The following is a 20,043-nucleotide window of genomic DNA, read 5'->3' as shown; positions in this document are numbered from 1 at the left end:
GATTTTTGTCCCTTTGCTATATATTTTCCACTGGTTCATTAATTTTTACCAAAATAGTCGGTTTGTTTGCTACAAAACGGTGGTAAGCTTCGACAGTGATGTTAATGCCTCAACCAGATTTGTAAATGAGTATATCTGAAAGTAAAAGAAGCAAAATTAATTAATAAAAGACAACCTAATCTGCAACAAGTATACTCACCACCGCGTTCTTTAAATGAATAACTTTTTGCCATTCAGGAAATTGAAAAGCGTAGCAAATGTCAAATTTCTGCACTCCATTTCTGACTGTCAGTGCACTGCGTTACCGACATTGGTGGGTCTTATGCGCTGCTGCACGCCACATATGTCGCGCATTACATATCTCGATCAATCATTCATTTGGTCGAGATTTAAAATAATTAATTCTACGAGTCTCAACATTATCGACAAAACACGTCAAAAATAATGTTGAATGGTGGGAATGCAACTCTGTTATACCTTTTCAGTCAGTTTTCGAACCGTTCCGTGTGGTGGCAGGACACTTGTTGTGAAAATAAATTTCACATCAAAAATAAAATTTAGAAATACGTCAGCGACATCTACCGACAAAAGTCCAATTATGACCGTACTAAAATACTAAAGCACCATCCAGAGTGAATGCATAAGTGCTAAAATCATTTTTTTCGTTCTTTGCGCACATAAGCATTTACTTATGGCCTTTAGTCTTTTATTTCAATTAAAATTTCCTGCTTTCTTTTGCGAAAAATACAGGGGATATCTTTGTTTTTACCCCATCCGAACACCATTGGCTACCAAACAAGCCCAATACGATCATAACAATAAACGCTCCCACTTCCAGAAATTACTGGATTCACGCTGAAACGCTCTAAAACGGAGGCACGCGCCAATGCGTTCACTGTTGCTTGCCGTTTGTGCAACAACACGTAGTGAGACTGTGCCTGATATGCCGGAGTATGTCGACCGAAGCGCGTATACGCTAAACCGCCTTGAAATATGCCCCAGCCAGGATCGATGCCGACGGTGTAATGAGCAACACCATACTACGCTCCATATCGACGACGACCAGCCGCTGCCAACGCAAGGTAATAACGACGGCGATGACGCGAGCTCGGAGGGAGTACTCTCCATCCACGTTACTGAGCAACACAAGTCATGGGCAAGGAAGGTAGAAGAAGCAGAGGAAGAAGAGAGGCTCGCCAACCAAGCAAAGGTAAAACCCGCGCCACAACAGGGCGGCTCGGAGACGCAGCGATTCCGACCACCACTACGCCAGGAGAGACCTGAGTTCCGCTCGATTATGCACGGCACCTTGGTGCGCCCACAAGTCGGGGATGGCGCGGAGACACGTCCTTTCCGCCCATCGCACCGCCCTACTGCGAATCCAAAACTAACATTTGCTGAAACGGTATTGCATGCACTGACTCAGGAAACAGCGTCACTTTTGAGTAAGCCCGCATACAAAGCTCATCGCGTGGAAGTGGAAAGGCCAGATTAGGTAGTCACAGTTTTGGAAGCACTGAAGGGATTACAACAAAAAATGTCGTAGTTATGAAGTGTTTCAAGTGCAGTACCCGAAGTCCATTGCACGTCATTACAGCACCGGTCAGGGTATGGCTGGTCGTAAACGCAAAGCTCAGAACTTGCCCCAGTTATTGAATGTCGTGTGATACCTATATCGCAAACTGGCAGGAAATCGTACAGTCCTACCGTCAAAGGAAATGCGGATGGCAAGGAGCGTATACTGACTGTAGATACGGGCGCATCTCATTCTTTAATCCGATCTGATTTGGTCAACAGAAGAGTAAAGCCATTACCTGGATCAAGGCTGCGTACGGTCACTGGCGAGTATAACCAAGTCCTGGGAGAAGTGATCTGTGAAGTCTTAATTGGGAAGGTCATAGTTCTACACAAATTCGTTGTAGCGGAGATTATTGATGAAGTTATATTGGGAGTGGACTTCTTAGTTGACCATGACATCAGGATCGACATGCAGAGAAGGATTATGCATTATAAGAACCAGGATATACCACTTAACTTCAGTTTGGAGAAAGGGTTCAGTAGTAATCGAGTACTGGTGGAGAAGACTCAACAAAAACCACGAAAGTCAAAGGCAATGGTTGATGGATCAAATGGGCGACATAAAGCGAAATCAAAAGTACCTGCGAGAGAAACACTCGCATTGACAAAACCAAATGGAAGCACAAAAACGAAGGGACGAATTTCCCAGAAAGAATGCGGGGGTAGTTTCAAGCAGGGGCGCACTACTGTTGTGAAACGTGGGAATGATACCGATTATGCGAAGCCAATCAGTCAAAGCGCAAGCCCTATGAAGTAGTTCATTGCCCAAACAACAGAGTGAGGGAACGGCCCAGGGTAATGAGTAGTATGATGAAACACAGGTACGACAAGAAAAATAATTCGGAAGGTTTCCGAGAGGGAGATTTGGTACTGCTATACAACCCTCGCCGGCGGAAAGGTGTTCTATCTGAATTTTGGTGCAGTTGGGAAGGCCCGTACAGAGTTGTGAAGGCGATCAGTGATGTCATCTACCGCATACAAACAATTGGGAAACCACGAAACAGAAGAGTGGTTCATTTGGAGAGGCTAGCAGCGGTTAAATCGAGAGATTTTTCTGATCGGTACTATCAGACTTAGGTGGAGGGCAGTGTGACGACTATTAGTGACACTAAGTGATACTCACATCGCTACTCTGATGTTAAGTAAATGAGGTCACAACGAAAATAAAGCAGACAGTCACTTGTATCTACATAAACGAATCAATCATTATGTCTACACATATGTACGTACACGCAGCTGAGAAGCAACGCACAACCACATGCATATATCTGAGATACTCCCGAAAGTATGCAATGAGAGATGAAGCTATAAAATCGTGCATCTGTAGTTACAGTTGAGTACTTTTATAGCTGATAACTAACTAGTAAGTTCTAGAAATGGAAGCGCCTAGAAATATGTCAAAAAGGAAACCGCACAGTATAAAGCAACGACAGTGGGGCACGACAACCAGTTTGATTTCAGCAAGCTATTAGTTGTGACGTATCAGTGTTATTGCGAAGTACTTTAATAAAGGCCATTTTGCATTATTGAATATTAGAGTTATATATTCAACGATATTAGCGATACGAACGTTAGCAGAAGGTTTCAAATAAGAGGAACTTCAATAAATTCGTTACAATATATATAGTATACATATATATATTTTCGCAATTTCAGCCCCATTTTAACAGCTAGAAGCTTCACATTTCACCAAATGCTTACGTATATAGCATATATTGTTGTCTGAAAAAATCATAGAGATCGGTGGTATATATATTATATACCCCATATAAACTGTCATTTTTGCCCCTTTTTTAGGGCTAGAAGCTTCAAATTCATCAAATTTCATCAAATAGTTACGTCAACGTCATATATTGTTGAAATACCTGATTCGTAGTCATAGTTTTTACATGCAGACCACAAAAAACGTTTGCATCCTCACACAAAGTACTTACCTATTTTTTATTTTATATTTATCTTAAAAATAGTTTAGATATGTCCAACTTTCACCAAATTCTTACGTGTATAGCATATACTGTTGTCTGAAAAAATCATACAGATCGGTGGTATACATATTATATATCTCATACAACCGATTGTTCAGATAAGAAATTTTGCGCAATTTTTGCCCCATTTTAACAACTAGAAGCTTCAAATTTCACCAAATGCTTACGTGTATAGCATATATTGTTGTCTGAAAAAATCATTGAGATCGGTGGTATATATAGTATATATCTCATAGAACCGATTGTTCAGATACGAAACTTTTCGCAATTTCTAGCCCATTTTAACAGCTATAAGCTTCAAATTTCACCGATTGCTTACGTATATAGTATATATTGTTGTGTGAAAAAATCATAGAGATCGGTGATATATATAATATATATGATGGTATAGATAGTATATATATATAGTATATATATATTTATTTTGCAATTTCAGCCCCATTTTAAAAGCTAGAAGCTTCAAGTTTCACCAAATGCTTACGTGTATTGCATATATTGTTGTCTGAAAAAATCATACAGATCGGTGGTAAACATAGTATATATCTCATACAACCGATTGTTTAGATAAGAAACTTTGCGCAATTTCGGTCCCATTTTAACAGCTAGAAGCTTCAAATTTCACCAAATGCTTACGTATATAGCATATATTGTTGTCTGAAAAAATCATAGAGATCGGTGTTATATATATTATATACCCCATATAAACTGTCATTTTTGGCCCTTTTTTACGGCTAGAAGCTTCAAAATTCATCAAATAGTCACGTGTACGTCATATATTATTATTTTTATAGCTTTCATGAAAATGAAATGGTATATTAACTTCGTCACGAAACCAAAATTGTAAGTCCTTAAAGGAAAATAGATAGACTCACCATTAAGAATACCGAAATAATCAGGATGAAGAGCTGAGTTGATTTAGCCATGTCCGTCTGTCCGTCTGTCCGTCTGTCTGTTTGTATGCGAACTAGTCCCTCAATTTTTAAGATAAAATTTGGTGAGCGGGTTTATTTGGGTGTCCGATTAGACATTTGTCGGAACCGGCCGGATCGGACCACTATAGCATATATCCTCCATACAACCGATTTTTCAGAAAAAGAGGATTTTTGTCATATCTTACTTAATTTAACAGATTAAAGCTTCAAACTTCACCATATAATTTCGTATATTGCACATATTGTTGCCTGAAAAAATTGATGAGATCGGTCGTATATATAGTATATATCCCCCACAACCGGTTGTTCAGATAAGAAACTTTTTGTAATTACTGCCCTATTTTAAGAGCTAGAGGCTTCAAATTTCACGCATAACATCAAAGAAGATGGAAACTCACCTGGAAGAACAGAAGACAAATATGACATCTCAGTTGGCTGAACAGTTGAAAGCACAAGCATATCCTCGCAGCTGGAGGCGCAGTAGATAAGGGTATCATCGAAGCTGGAGGCACAAGATACAAAACTATTGCAGTTTGAGAAAAAATTCGAGGCAAAAGTGGATGCTTTGACAGGTCGTATACAGGAATTGCAATTTAATCGCCCGGCTGTTTCAGCGAGTAATCCAAAGTTAAAAACACCATCCTTTAAGTTAAGCTACAATTTGATAAGACCGCAACAGTGGACAACTGGAATGCTGAAGATAACGTTGCTGCACTGTTCATGGCATTGAAAGGGCCTGTAGCTGAGATTTTACAAACCATTCCAGAGGGCGAACGAAACTGTTATGAAGCATTGATGGCCTCTGTAGAACGACGGTGGAAACGAGACGTCGCTAAATTACTTTGCATCTGCATTGGTGTTACTTTTGTAATATCCAAATAATTACTACTATCGTAAGCAGAAAAGCTAACGGTGGACTATGGTTATCATGCATTTGCTCCAATGTTATTTCCGGCAGACGCGCATCAAACATAATAAATAATGTACGCACAGCCAAATGGATTATATCTGGTATCTTGCCAATTTCTTGCAATTTCAATTCTGCTGGTGAAACATCTTCAAAAACACTAGCAAATATTTTCCGTATATGTGTTTACGCAATTGTACAACATCATTTCGTATATTATCGATTTCTTGTATAAACGTGGTGTGCATACTGTTTTAATTACTTGGTCTATTTCATATTTTACAAGTGGACCAAATAATGGTGTATAACTTTCTTCTTGATAAACACCATCCCATTCACCTTTACCGTACCTGAATTATACTGCATGTTTTCGCCGTGAACCGATGGCAAGTTGGCAAATATACGCCTGTTCTGCCTGACATAACATATTAGGAAGCTTAGGCTGATTGAAGACCTTCACCAAGCGATGCAACATTATCACGTTTCTGAATGACGTAAAATCTAAAAGTTCAAAACGTGGCAATATGTACACAAATACTTGCGAATATATAACTAAATTCTCAGCTATGAATGTACTAAATCGCTGACTTACTGCCACTTCACTGCCGCTGTCGCTAGGATTCATATTCTTAGATCCTTTAGGAGTTGCGCTATTATTTTTTTTATTTTTATTCATCGAACACATAACGCCAAGGCTGTATATATTTTAGCCGAAGTTCTAACACAACTGAAAGTGAGCTATCCAGTGGCCATCGTCCAATAATACTTTTAGAAATGGATAAATACGGGCTTTTATCATTGGATGGGCTAACTTTCGTAGGATGGCCATGGGTGTACGATCCATGTGCATTGAGTTGGCAAAGCCTTGTACATGATTAACGAGTATGCTCACGACACGTATAAATTCTCTGTTAGGTAGATCCCTTGCCTCATCAGTGTCATAGCGTAGCCAAGTATCTACAAGAAAAAATGTAATACTGATTTCGTGCGCCAGCAATGTCGCGGCGGCTCACAACTACGAGCGCCTCAACCGATTTACAAATATTTGTCGGGTATATGATCGCAAAAAAAAATACGATCGCATCTGGATTGTCGGGTACGAATGTGCAAAGGTTTTCAGCCGTCAGGAAAAAGTAGACAGTTGTGGTACATTCATTGTATACGTGCGTGCGTACGCGCGTTCAATATGAGCGGGGTGACTTGTCGCCGAAAGAGATCAATGTTGACGAGATCAGCATAGAAGAGTGAGTATTGGCCTCATTGTAGCATTACACTGACTTTGTTAGGCAAGAGCTTTAAACTAAAATCAAATTTAATTGCTTCATTAAGTAGTCGATAGCATAGGCGCAGCATTGGCCCCACAAAAAAAAAAAAATTATAAATAAATTCGTGTAATATATCGAAGCACATTGGTGAATTTTCTGTTATAGTGGCACGCAGACCCCAACCAAGTCCACCACTTCCAATGCCAAACACGGACTGGATAATTACCGGTAATATATATTGTAGTTCACGCAAGCTACAGCTTTCAAACAATTGTGTCAATTGCACACATCGGTCCGTTATGGGATTATTTAATAGCTTCACTATACGATTACTAAGATTTTCATTATAAAACGCCATGATTTTTGTCCCTTTGCTATATATTTTCCACTGGTTCATTAATTTTTACCAAAATAGTCGGTTTGTTTGCTACAAAACGGTGGTAAGCTTCGACAGTGATGTTAATGCCTCAACCAGATTTGTAAATGAGTATATCTGAAATTAAAAGAAGCAAAATTAATTAATAAAAGACAACCTAATCTGCAACAAGTATACTCACCACCGCGTTCTTTAAATGAATAACTTTTTGCCATTCAGGAAATTGAAAAGCGTAGCAAATGTCAAATTTCTGCACTCCATTTCTGACTGTCAGTGCACTGCGTTACCGACATTGGTGGGTCTTATGCGCTGCTGCACGCCACATATGTCGCGCATTACATATCTCGATCAATCATTCATTTGGTCGAGATTTAAAATAATTAATTCCACGAGTCTCAACATTATCGACAAAACACGTCAAAAATAATGTTGAATGGTGGGAATGCAACTCTGTTATACCTTTTCAGTCAGTTTTCGAACCGTTCCGTGTGGTGGCAGGACACTTGTTGTGAAAATAAATTTCACATCAAAAATAAAATTTAGAAATACGTCAGCGACATCTACCGACAAAAGTCCAATTATGACCGTACTAAAATACTAAAGCACCATCCAGAGTGAATGCATAAGTGCTAAAATCATTTTTTTCGTTTTTTGCGCACATAAGCATTTACTTATGGCCTTTAGTCTTTTATTTCAATTAAAATTTCCTGCTTTCTTTTGCGAAAAATACAGGGGATATCTTTGTTTTTACCCCATCCGAACACCATTGGCTACCAAACAAGCCCAATACGATCATAACAATAAACGCTCCCACTTCCAGAAATTACTGGATTCACGCTGAAACGCTCTAAAACGGAGGCACGCGCCAATGCGTTCACTGTTGCTTGCCGTTTGTGCAACAACACGTAGTGAGACTGTGCCTGATATGCCGGAGTATGTCGACCGAAGCGCGTATACGCTAAACCGCCTTGAAATATGCCCCAGCCAGGATCGATGCCGACGGTGTAATGAGCAACACCATACTACGCTCCATATCGACGACGACCAGCCGCTGCCAACGCAAGGTAATAACGACGGCGATGACGCGAGCTCGGATGGAGTACTCTCCATCCACGTTACTGAGCAACACAAGTCATGGGCAAGGAAGATAGAAGAAGCAGAGGAAGAAGAGAGGCTCGCCAACCAAGCAAAGGTAAAACCCGCGCCACAACAGGGCGGCTCGGAGACGCAGCGATTCCGACCACCACTACGCCAGGAGAGACCTGAGTTCCGCTCGATTATGCACGGCACCTTGGTGCGCCCACAAGTCGGGGATGGCGCGGAGACACGTCCTTTCCGCCCATCGCACCGCCCTACTGCGAATCCAAAACTAACATTTGCTGAAACGGTATTGCATGCACTGACTCAGGAAACAGCGTCACTTTTGAGTAAGCCCGCATACAAAGCTCATCGCGTGGAAGTGGAAAGGCCAGATTAGGTAGTCACAGTTTTGGAAGCACTGAAGGGATTACAACAAAAAAATGTCGTAGTTATGAAATGTTTCAAGTGCAGTACCCGAAGTCCATTGCACGTCATTACAGCACCGGTCAGGGTATGGCTGGTCGTAAACGCAAAGCTCAGAACTTGCCCCAGTTATTGAATGTCGTGTGATACCTATATCGCAAACTGGCAGGAAATCGTACAGTCCTACCGTCAAAGGAAATGCGGATGGCAAGGAGCGTATACTGACTGTAGATACGGGCGCATCTCATTCTTTAATCCGATCTGATTTGGTCAACAGAAGAGTAAAGCCATTACCTGGATCAAGGCTGCGTACGGTCACTGGCGAGTATAACCAAGTCCTGGGAGAAGTGATCTGTGAAGTCTTAATTGGGAAGGTCATAGTTCTACACAAATTCGTTGTAGCGGAGATTATTGATGAAGTTATATTGGGAGTGGACTTCTTAGTTGACCATGACATCAGGATCGACATGCAGAGAAGGATTATGCATTATAAGAACCAGGATATACCACTTAACTTCAGTTTGGAGAAAGGGTTCAGTAGTAATCGAGTACTGGTGGAGAAGACTCAACAAATACCACGAAAGTCAAAGGCAATGGTTGATGGATCAAATGGGCGACATAAAGCGAAATCAAAAGTACCTGCGAGAGAAACACTCGCATTGACAAAACCAAATGGAAGCACAAAAACGAAGGGACGAATTTCCCAGAAAGAATGCGAGGGTAGTTTCAAGCAGGGGCGCACTACTGTTGTGAAACGTGGGAATGATACCGATTATGCGAAGCCAATCAGTCAAAGCGCAAGCCCTATGAAGTAGTTCATTGCCCAAACAACAGAGTGAGGGAACGGCCCAGGGTAATGAGTAGTATGATGAAACACAGGTACGACAAGAAAAATAATTCGGAAGGTTTCCGAGAGGGAGATTTGGTACTGCTATACAACCCTCGCCGGCGGAAAGGTGTTCTATCTGAATTTTGGTGCAGTTGGGAAGGCCCGTACAGAGTTGTGAAGGCGATCAGTGATGTCATCTACCGCATACAAACAATTGGGAAACCACGAAACAGAAGAGTGGTTCATTTGGAGAGGCTAGCAGCGGTTAAATCGAGAGATTTTTCTGATCGGTACTATCAGACTTAGGTGGAGGGCAGTGTGACGACTATTAGTGACACTAAGTGATACTCACATCGCTACTCTGATGTTAAGTAAATGAGGTCACAACGAAAATAAAGCAGACAGTCACTTGTATCTACATAAACGAATCAATCATTATGTCTACACATATGTACGTACACGCAGCTGAGAAGCAACGCACAACCACATGCATATATCTGAGATACTCCCGAAAGTATGCAATGAGAGATGAAGCTATAAAATCGTGCATCTGTAGTTACAGCTGAGTACTTTTATAGCTGATAACTAACTAGTAAGTTCTAGAAATGGAAGCGCCTAGAAATATGTCAAAAAGGAAACCGCACAGTATAAAGCAACGACAGTGGGGCACGACAACCAGTTTGATTTCAGCAAGCTATTAGTTGTGACGTATCAGTGTTATTGCGAAGTACTTTAATAAAGGCCATTTTGCATTATTGAATATTAGAGTTATATATTCAACGATATTAGCGATACGAACGTTAGCAGAAGGTTTCAAATAAGAGGAACTTCAATAAATTCGTTACAATATATATAGTATACATATATATATTTTCGCAATTTCAGCCCCATTTTAACAGCTAGAAGCTTCACATTTCACCAAATGCTTACGTATATAGCATATATTGTTGTCTGAAAAAATCATAGAGATCGGTGGTATATATATTATATACCCCATATAAACTGTCATTTTTGCCCCTTTTTTAGGGCTAGAAGCTTCAAATTCATCAAATTTCATCAAATAGTTACGTCAACGTCATATATTGTTGAAATACCTGATTCGTAGTCATAGTTTTTACATGCAGACCACAAAAAACGTTTGCATCCTCACACAAAGTACTTACCTATTTTTTATTTTATATTTATCTTAAAAATAGTTTAGATATTTCCAACTTTCACCAAATTCTTACGTGTATAGCATATACTGTTGTCTGAAAAAATCATACAGATCGGTGGTATACATATTATATATCTCATACAACCGATTGTTCAGATAAGAAATTTTGCGCAATTTTTGCCCCATTTTAACAACTAGAAGCTTCAAATTTCACCAAATGCTTACGTGTATAGCATATATTGTTGTCTGAAAAAATCATTGAGATCGGTGGTATATATAGTATATATCTCATAGAACCGATTGTTCAGATACGAAACTTTTCGCAATTTCTAGCCCATTTTAACAGCTATAAGCTTCAAATTTCACCGATTGCTTACGTATATAGTATATATTGTTGTGTGAAAAAATCATAGAGATCGGTGATATATATAATATATATGATGGTATAGATAGTATATATATATAGTATATATATATTTTTTTTGCAATTTCAGCCCCATTTTAAAAGCTAGAAGCTTCAAGTTTCACCAAATGCTTACGTGTATTGCATATATTGTTGTCTGAAAAAATCATACAGATCGGTGGTAAACATAGTATATATCTCATACAACCGATTGTTTAGATAAGAAACTTTGCGCAATTTCGGTCCCATTTTAACAGCTAGAAGCTTCAAATTTCACCAAATGCTTACGTATATAGCATATATTGTTGTCTGAAAAAATCATAGAGATCGGTGTTATATATATTATATACCCCATATAAACTGTCATTTTTGGCCCTTTTTTACGGCTAGAAGCTTCAAAATTCATCAAATAGTCACGTGTACGTCATATATTATTATTTTTATAGCTTTCATGAAAATGAAATGGTATATTAACTTCGTCACGAAACCAAAATTGTAAGTCCTTAAAGGAAAATAGATAGACTCACCATTAAGAATACCGAAATAATCAGGATGAAGAGCTGAGTTGATTTAGCCATGTCCGTCTGTCCGTCTGTCCGTCTGTCTGTTTGTATGCGAACTAGTCCCTCAATTTTTGAGATAAAATTTGGTGATCGGACCACTATAGCATATATCCTCCATACAACCGATTTTTCAGAAAAAGAGGATTTTTGTCATATCTTACTTAATTTAACAGATTAAAGCTTCAAACTTCACCATATAATTTCGTATATTGCACATATTGTTGCCTGAAAAAATTGATGAGATCGGTCGTATATATAGTATATATCCCCCACAACCGGTTGTTCAGATAAGAAACTTTTTGTAATTACTGCCCTATTTTAAGAGCTAGAGGCTTCAAATTTCAGCGAATGCTTACGCATATAGCGTATATTGTTGTCTGAAAAAATCATAAAGAACGGTGGTATATATAGTATATATACGGTGGTTTATATAGCATATATAAATATTTTCGCAATTTTAGCCCCATTTTAACAGCTAGAAGCTTCAACTTTCACCGAATGCTTACGTATATAGCATATATTGTTGTCTGAAAAAATCATAGCGATCGGTTGTATATATAGTATGTATCTCATACAACCTATTGTTCAGATAAGAAACTTTTCGCAATTTCTACCCCATTCTAACAGCTATAAGCTTCAAATTTCACCGATTGCTTACGTATATAGTATATATTGTTGTGTCAAAAAATCATAGAGTTCGGTGATATATATAATATATATATGATGGTATATATAGTATATATATATAGTATATATATATTTTTTTTTGCGATTTCGGCCCCATTTTAACAGCTAGAAGCTTCAAATTGCACCAATCGCTTACGTGTATAGCATATATTGATGTCTGAAAAAATCATTGAGATCGGTGGTATACATACAACCGATTGTTCAGATAAGAAACTTTGCGCAATTTCTGCCCCATTTTAATAGCTAGAAGCTTCAGATTTCACCAAATGCTTACGTATATAGCATTTATTGTTGTCTGAAAAAATCATAGAGATCGGTGGTATATATATTATATACTTCATATAAACTGTCATTTTTTCCCCTTTTTTACAGCTAGAAGCTTCAAAATTCATCAAATTTCATCAAATAGTTACGTTTACGTCATATATTTTTGAAATACGTGATCCGTAGTCATAGTTTTTACATGCAGACCACAAAAAACGTGAAGCTTTGCATCCTCACACAAAATACCTACCTAATTTTATACTCAGTTGAGCAGAGCTCACAGAGTATATTAACTTTGATTACATAACGGTTGGTTGTACAGGTATAAAGGAATCGAGATAGATATAGACTTCCATATATCAAAATCATCAGTATTGAAAAAAAATTCGATTGAGCCATGTCCGTCCGTCCGTCCGTCTGTCCGTTAACACGATAGCTTGAGTAAATTTTGAGGTATATTGATAATTTTTGGTATATAGGTTCCTGGGCACTCATCTCAGATCGCTATTTAAAATGAGCGATATCGGACAATAACCACGACCACTTTTTCGATATCGAAAATTTCGAAAAATTTAAAAAGTGCGATAATTCATTACCAAATACGCATTAAGCGATGAAACTTGGTAGATGAGTTGAGCTTCTGACGCAGAATAGAAAACTAGTAAAATTTTGGACAATGGGCGTGGCACCGCCCACTTTTAAATGAAGGTAATTTAGAAGTTTTGCAAGCTGTAATTTGGCAGTCGTTGAAGATATCATGATTAAATTTGGCAGGAACGTTACTCTTATTACTTTATGTCTGCTTAATAAAAATTAGCAAAATCGGAGAACGCCCACTTAAAAAAAAAATTTAGTATCTTTACGGTATATAAATAAATTATGTCAACATTCAACTCCAGTAATGATATGGTGCAAAAAAATACAAAAATAAAAGAGTCGAAAAAACATTTACCAATCCTTATGAAATTTGGCAGGGGTTTAGATTCTAGGACGGTAACTGTTTTCTGTGAAAAGGGCGAAATCGGTGGAAGCCACGCCCAGTTTTTATACACAGTCGGCCGTCTGTCCTTCCGCTTGGCCGTTAATACGATAAATTGAGCAAAAATCGATATATCTTTACTAAACTCAGTTCACGTACTTACCTGAACTCACTTTGTATTAGTACAAAAAATGGCCGAAATCCGACTTGACCACGCCCAATTTTTCGATATCGAAAATTACTAAAAATGAAAAAAAAAATGCCATAATAATATACCAAATACGAAAAAAGGGATGAAACATGGTAATTGGATTGGTCTATTGACGCAAAATATAACTTTAGAAAAAAACTTGGTAAAATGGGTGTGGCACATACCATATTAAGTAGAAGAAAATGAAAAAGTTTTGCAGGGCGAAATCAAAAGCCCTTGGAATCTTGGAAGGAATACTGTACGTGGTATTACATATATAAATAAATTAGCGGTATCCGACAGATGATGTTCTGGATCACAATGGTCCACATTTTGGTAGATATCTCGAAAACGCCTTCCCATATACAACTAAGGGCCACTCCCTTTTAAAACCCTCATTAATACCTTTAATTTGATACCCATATCGTACAAACACATTCTAGAGTCACCCCTGGTCCACGTTTATGGCGATATCTCGAAAAGGTGTCCACATATAGAACTAAGGCCCACTCCTTTTTAAAATACTCATTAACACCTTTCATTTGATACCCATATCGTACAAACACATTCTAGAGTCACCCCTGGTCCACGTTTATGGCGATATCTCGAAAAGGCGTCCACATATAGAACTAAGGCCCACTCCTTTTTTAAAATACTCATTAACACCTTTCATTTGATACCCATATCGTACGAACAAATTCTAGAGTCACCCCTGGTCCACCTTCATGTCGATATCTCGAAAGGCGTCCACCTATAGAACTAAGGCCCACACCCTTTTAAAATACTCATTAACACCTTTCATTTGATACCCATATCGCACACAAAAATTCTATAGTCACCCCTGGCCCACCTTTATGGCGATATCTCGAAAGGACATCCACCTATAGAACTAAGGCCCACTCCCTTTTAAAATACTCATTAACACCTTTCATTTGATACCCATATCGTACAAACAAATTCTAGAGTAACCCCTGGTCCACCTTTATGGCGATATCTCGAAAAGGCGTCCACCTATAGAACTAAGGCCCACACCCTTTTAAAATACTCATTAGCACCTTTCATTTGATACCCATATTGTACAAACGCATTCTATAGTCACCCCTGGTCCACGTTTATGGCGATATCCCGAAAAGGCGTCCACCCATAGAAAAAAGGCCGACTCCCTTTTAAAACACTTATTACACTTTTCGTTTGACACCCATATTGTACAAACGCATTCTAGAGTCAACCCAGGTCCACTTTTATAACGATATTCCGAAATGCGTCCACCTATAGAACTTAGGCCCACTCCCTTCTAAAATACTCATTAACACCTTTCATTTGATACCCATATTGTACAAACAAATTCTAGAGTCACCCCTGATCCACGTTTGTGGCGATATCTCGAAAAGGCGTCCACATATAGAACTAAGGCCCACGCCCTCTTAAAATACTCATTAACATCACCGGCCCCTTGTCTTTAACATCAATTCTGGTTGAGATCTTGGATTTAATATCTGTTACCTCATTGACTTCAGAACCTGCAATGAGTAAGTCGTCGACGTACATAGTTATTAAATCTATTTTACCATCGTGATTATTTTTGTATAAGCACGGTTCACTTTTACATTGTCGAAAACCAATACATTTTTATATTCCACTGACGTCCGCTCTGCTTAAGTCCATAAAGCGATTTTTTCAACTTAAGAACATGATTGGGAAAATGTTTATTGATGAACTTTTCTGGCTGCACCATATAAACGTTGTCATTTAATTCGCTATTCAAATAGGCTGTGGAAACATCCATTTGATGTAAATGAAGTTCGTGCTCTGCGGCTAATGCGAACATCATTCGAATTGTTTCGTAGCGTACTACCGGAGAAAAAGTTTCCTTGTAGTTTATGCCATATTTTTGCGCAAAACCTTTCGCCACAAGACTCGCTTTAAATCTCTCAAGTTCGCCAGCCTTATTGCGCTTAAGTGTAAACACCCCCTTACAGCCAATAGTTTCTTGGTGTTTTGGCAATTCCGCCAACTGCCACGTTTCGTTATCTATAAGTGCGCTATATTCACGTTGCATAGCTTCCCACCACTCATGAGAGTACTCACTTGACAAAGCCTCATTCACTGTTGGAGGGATCTGAATATCATCCGCACGTATAAAATTAAGAACATTATATTGTTTATTGTGTCTTCCCTTAACCCCACTACGTACGATTTTTGGACGACCGGGCCCTATCTTAGGTTGACAATCTGTGTCACTCACATCACTACCACTATCGGCGCATTCTTCTATCAACTCAATTTCATTGCCGCTTTCATGTATTTGCTCATTTTCTACGCAATCGAAATTTTCAATGCTTTTAAATGCATCCATATTCAAATTATTTTCATTACTTTGAGGTGTGTTGACAATCAAACTATTTTCATTAACATTCGGTGTATCGATATTCATGCTATTTGCACCAGATGGAAGAGTTACAATTTCCAAAACAACATTTTCTCTTACATCAGCGTTTTCTATAAAATACACTTACTTACTTACTTACTTAATTGGCGCTTAACCGTCTAAACGGTTATGGCCGTCCAACAAGGTGCGCCAGTCGCTCCTTCGCTCCGCCAACCGGCGCCAATTGGTCACACCAAGGGAGTTTAAATCGTTTTCCACCTGGTCCTTCCAACGGAGTGGGGGCCGCCCTCTACCTCTGCTTCCATAGGCGGGTTCCCATAGAAACACTTTCTTGGCCGGAGCATCATCTTTCATTCGCATAACATGGCCTAGCCAGCGCAGCCGCTGCGTTTTAATTCGCTGGACTATGTTGATGTCTGCGTATAGCTCGTACAGCTCATCATTAAATCTTCTTCGGTACTCGCCATCGCCAACGCGTAGAGGTCCATAAATCTTTCGAAGAACTTTTCTCTCGAACACTCCCAAAGCCGCTTCATCTGCTGTTGTCATGGTCCATGCTTCTGCACCAGATAGCAGGACGGGTACGATAAGTGACTTGTAGAGTATGATTTTCGTTCGCCGAGAGAGGACTTTACTTTTCAATTGCCTACCTAGTCCAAAGTAGCATTTATTGGCAAGATTGATTCTTCGCTGGATTTCAGTGCTGATGTTTTTGGTAGTGTTGATGCTGGTTCCCAAATAAACGAAGTCTTTTACTATTTCGAAATTATGGCTGCCAACAGTAGCGTGGTTGCCAAGGCGCATATGCGCTGAATCTTTGCTCGATGACAGCAGGTACTTCTTTTTGTCCTTATTCACCATCAAACCCATCTTTACCGCTTCTTTTTCCAGTTTGGAGTAAGCAGAACTAACAGTGCTGGTGTTTAGGCCGATGATATCAATGTCATCAGAATATGCCAGTAATTGCACGCTTTTATAGTATAGTGTTCCAGTGCGGTTAAGTTCTGCAGCTAGTATAATTTTCTCCAGCATCAAATTAAAGAAATCGCACGATAGGGGGTCACCCTGTCTGAAACCTCGTTTAGTTTCGAACCGCTCGGAGAGGTCTTTCCCAATTCTGACTGAGCTGATGGTGTTGCTCAACGTCATTTTGCACATCCGTATAAGTTTTGCGGGGAAACCAAATTCAGACATAGCGGCATATAGGCAGCTCCTTTTCGTGCTGTCGAAGGCGGCTTTAAAGTCGACGAAGAGGTGATGGTTGTCGATTCTCTTTTCACGGGTTATTTCCAAGATTTGGCGCATTGTGAAAATCTGGTCGATGGTAGATTTACCAGGTGTGAAGCCGCACTGATAAGGTCCAATCAGCCGGTTCACGGTTGGTTTCAATCTTTCGCACAATACATTTGAAAGGACCTTATATGCGATATTAAGAAGGCTGATTCCACGATAGTTGATGCATTTTGCAGTATCCCCCTTCTTGTGGACTGGGCAAAGAACACTTAGATTCCAACCGTCGGGCATGCTTTCGTCCGCCCATATTTTGCTAAGAAGCTGCTGCATGCACCTTACCAACTCCTCGCCGCCGAACTTGAATAGCTCCGCAGGCAATCCATCAGCGCCCACGGCCTTGTTGTTTTTCAATCTGGTTATTGCTATTCTAACTTCGTCATAATCAGGCGGGGGGGACAAATATTTCATCATCATCGATTTCGGGATCGGGTTCGTTATCTCTGCGCGGTGAATTGCTGCCTCCATTTAGGAGAGCAGAGAAGTATTCCCTCCATAATCTAAGCACTCTCTGGACATCAGTTACAAGGTCGCAGTTTTCATTCCTACAGGAGTTTGCCCCGGTCTTAAAACCTTCCGTCTGTCGCCGTATTTTTTGGTAGAATTTTTGGGCGTTATTCCTGGTGGCTAGCAGCTCAAGCTCCTCGCACTCCCGCCTTTCTGCTTCTTGCTTGCTGAAAAGTCGTCTCGCTTCCCTTTTCAACTCACGTTAGCGTTCACACACTCCTCTTGTCGCGCTCGCTTTTAACGTAGCCCTGTAGGCAGCGTCTTTTCTTTCGGTTGCAATGCGGCATTCTTCATCGTACCAGTTTTTTTTTCGTGGCCGCCGGTAACCAATTTTTCCTCGGCGGCAGTACGAAGTGCTTTGGAGGTATGCTCTCACTGCTCCTGTATTCCTTCAGGATGAATTGTGCTCTCAGAGAGCAGGTGTGGCAGTCGAGTTGCGAAAGCATTGGCAGTCTGTTGTGATTGAAGCTTTTCGACGTCTAGCTTTCCTTGTGTTTTTTGTTCCTTGGTTTTAGCCGCATTGAGGCGGGTGCGTATTTTGGCTGCAACGAGATAATGGTCCGAGTCGATATTAGGTCCTCGGATCGTGCGCACATCTAAAACACTGGAGGCATGCCGTCCGTCTATAACAACGTGATAGATCTGATTGCGAGTATTTCGATCAGGAGACAGACATGTAGCTTGATGTATCCCTTTATGCATGAATCTCGTGCTGGATATGACCATGTTTCAAGCACCGGCAAAGTTAATCAGCCTCAGTCCGTTAGGAGAAGTTTCATTGTGTAGGCTGAACTTTCCGACTGTAGGGCCAAAAACACCTTCTTTGCCCACCCTGGCGTTAAAGTCGCCAAGCACGACTTTTATATCATGACGGGGGCAGCGCTCGTATGTGCCTTTTAATTGTTCATAAAAAGTGTCTTTCACCTCATCGTCTTTTTCCTCTGTCGGCGCATGGGTGCAGATGAATGATATATTAAAAAATTTTGCTTTTATTCGGATAGCGGCGAGACGCTCGTCCACAGGCGTGAACGCCAGCACTTGGCGACAAAGTCTCTCTCCCACCACGAATCCAACGCCGAAACTGCGCTTATTCGTATGGCCACTCCAATATATGTCACAATTTTTGATCTTCTTTCTTCCTGGCTTCGTCCAACGCATTTCTTGGATGGCGGTGATGTCAGATTTTGCTTTGACGAGGACATCAACCAGCCGGGCATCTGCACCAATCCCATTCAGCGAGCGGACGTTCCAGGTGCATGCCCTCAATTCATTGTCCTTCAAAAGTCATGGTCGTCATCAATAGAGAGTGTATTTATTCGAGGCTTGTTGTTATATTTCATTGGAGTATGATTTTACGTGGCGGGTCCCAAGCCCAGCGCACAACCCGCTCAGCGGGGGTGAAAATAATACTTGGCACGTTTATATAGCGAGCCGCTTGCTCCAAGACAGACGCCCGCTTGCAGCCGCACCTAGAGGTTTACAGACGCTGCCGATGAGATCTCCCCCGGCTAGCCCTTAAACCGATTATGTCAGAGTGGCCTAGCCAGGTTGTCGCCTTCTCACATTAGCTCACCGCTAAACATCCGGATGTTTAGCGGCTACCCAGAGGATACTTAGCCGCAAGCGACCGGTAGTAGCGAGCTGCTTGAACCGTATGCAAAAGAATCGCTCTGGCCATTCCCAGGTGAATGGCGTTCAGAAGCTTTCCCCACTTTCGTGGACTTCTTCACACGGCCCACCCTCTATAAAATACACATCTCGACTAATAAATACTTTTCCTGTAGATTTTTCAAACAAACGATAGACTTTGGAATTATCTGAATACCCTACCAATATATATCCTTTACCTCTAGCTTTGAACTTGCTATGTTGTGTTTTGTCTAGTGCTATAGCCATAGAGCCAAATACTTTAAGGTGTGATACATTTGGTTTTCTTTTAAACCATAATTCGTACGGAGTTTTTTCATGTAATGCCTTTGTTGGCTACCTATTACGCAAGTAAGCGGCAGTATTTATTGCTTCTGCCCATAATGTTTCTTTACATTAGCACCGATCATCATGCATCTTGCCATTTCCAAGAGTGTGCGGTTGAATCGTTCAGCCACACCATTTTGTTGTGGCGTGTGCGGAACAGTAAGCTGTCTTTTGATTCCGAGTTTCTGTAAATATTTATCAAAAGCTTTATTTACAAACTCAGTACCATTATCACTGCGAATAATCTTTATTTTCTTCCCCGTTTG

General features: G+C 40.2%; 1 pseudogene; it reads right to left on the bottom strand.

Annotated features, from left to right (window-relative positions):
- Nucleotides 1–5,277: 5,277 nt before the first annotated feature.
- On the bottom strand, nt 5,278–7,025 carry LOC137235774 (sphingomyelin phosphodiesterase 4-like; annotated as a pseudogene).
- Nucleotides 7,026–20,043: the final 13,018 nt, after the last annotated feature.

This window comes from Eurosta solidaginis, unplaced genomic scaffold, assembly GCF_040869045.1.
Source record: "Eurosta solidaginis isolate ZX-2024a unplaced genomic scaffold, ASM4086904v1 ctg00001068.1, whole genome shotgun sequence".
NCBI classification, from domain to species: Eukaryota; Metazoa; Arthropoda; class Insecta; order Diptera; family Tephritidae; genus Eurosta; species Eurosta solidaginis.
Note: the sequence above shows the minus strand (reverse complement) of the source record. Positions and strands in the feature narration are given on the sequence as shown.